General features: G+C 27.6%; 1 non-coding gene across 1 annotated transcript; it reads left to right on the forward strand.

The window, feature by feature from the left end:
• Window positions 1-638: 638 nt before the first annotated feature.
• Window positions 639-709, forward strand: TRNAG-GCC (transfer RNA glycine (anticodon GCC)). Its single transcript has one exon. It is a non-coding gene; the product is annotated as a tRNA-Gly (tRNA).

Below are 709 nucleotides of genomic sequence, written 5' to 3' on the forward strand. Positions count from 1 at the left end.
TGAATAAGAATAAATTGACCATGTCATTGGTTTGGTGAATATATATATATATATATATATATATATATGAAAACTTATGTGGTGTAAATTAATTAAGCCTTCTTGAAAATCAACCATTAAATTTTGCAATATAGTATGTGTGTTTATTTGATATTGCATCTTCATTTCCCTCCTTGTTTTTCTTTTATCAAGTTTAACTTTTATAGACTGATAATTAGATTTTTTTTTGTATATTATTAGGTATGTATGTCATCTAAAATATAGTTACATGATAAGTGAATCAAGTTACGTTAGAAAAATAAGACAATTAATCGATCTACCACAGCAAGTCGAAGCATAGTGGTAGCTTAAAATTCTTTTAAATTGACGGTGCATTGCTATAAATGAGGGAAAGATATAAATATACAAATATGAAAATATAGTCGAACGCGCCTCTCGATAACAACATTTCATTAAAACAATCATTTTTTCATGTGAAAATCGATCTTACATGTTATATTATATTACATATTCTCTATAACAATATTTTGCTATAACAAAAACAAAATATCAAAATAAACGACCCTATTATGGAGAAATTTGATTGTATTAAAAAGAAATTATTCAATTACTATAATAAATATAAGAAATAACAAGAAGCACCAGTGGTCTAGTGGTAGAATAGTACCCTGCCACGGTACAGACCCGGGTTCGATTCCCGGCTGGTGCA

The sequence above is a fragment of the Solanum tuberosum genome, unplaced genomic scaffold (genome assembly GCF_000226075.1).
Source record: "Solanum tuberosum cultivar DM 1-3 516 R44 unplaced genomic scaffold, SolTub_3.0 scf00118, whole genome shotgun sequence".
Lineage (NCBI taxonomy): Eukaryota > Viridiplantae > Streptophyta > Magnoliopsida > Solanales > Solanaceae > Solanum > Solanum tuberosum.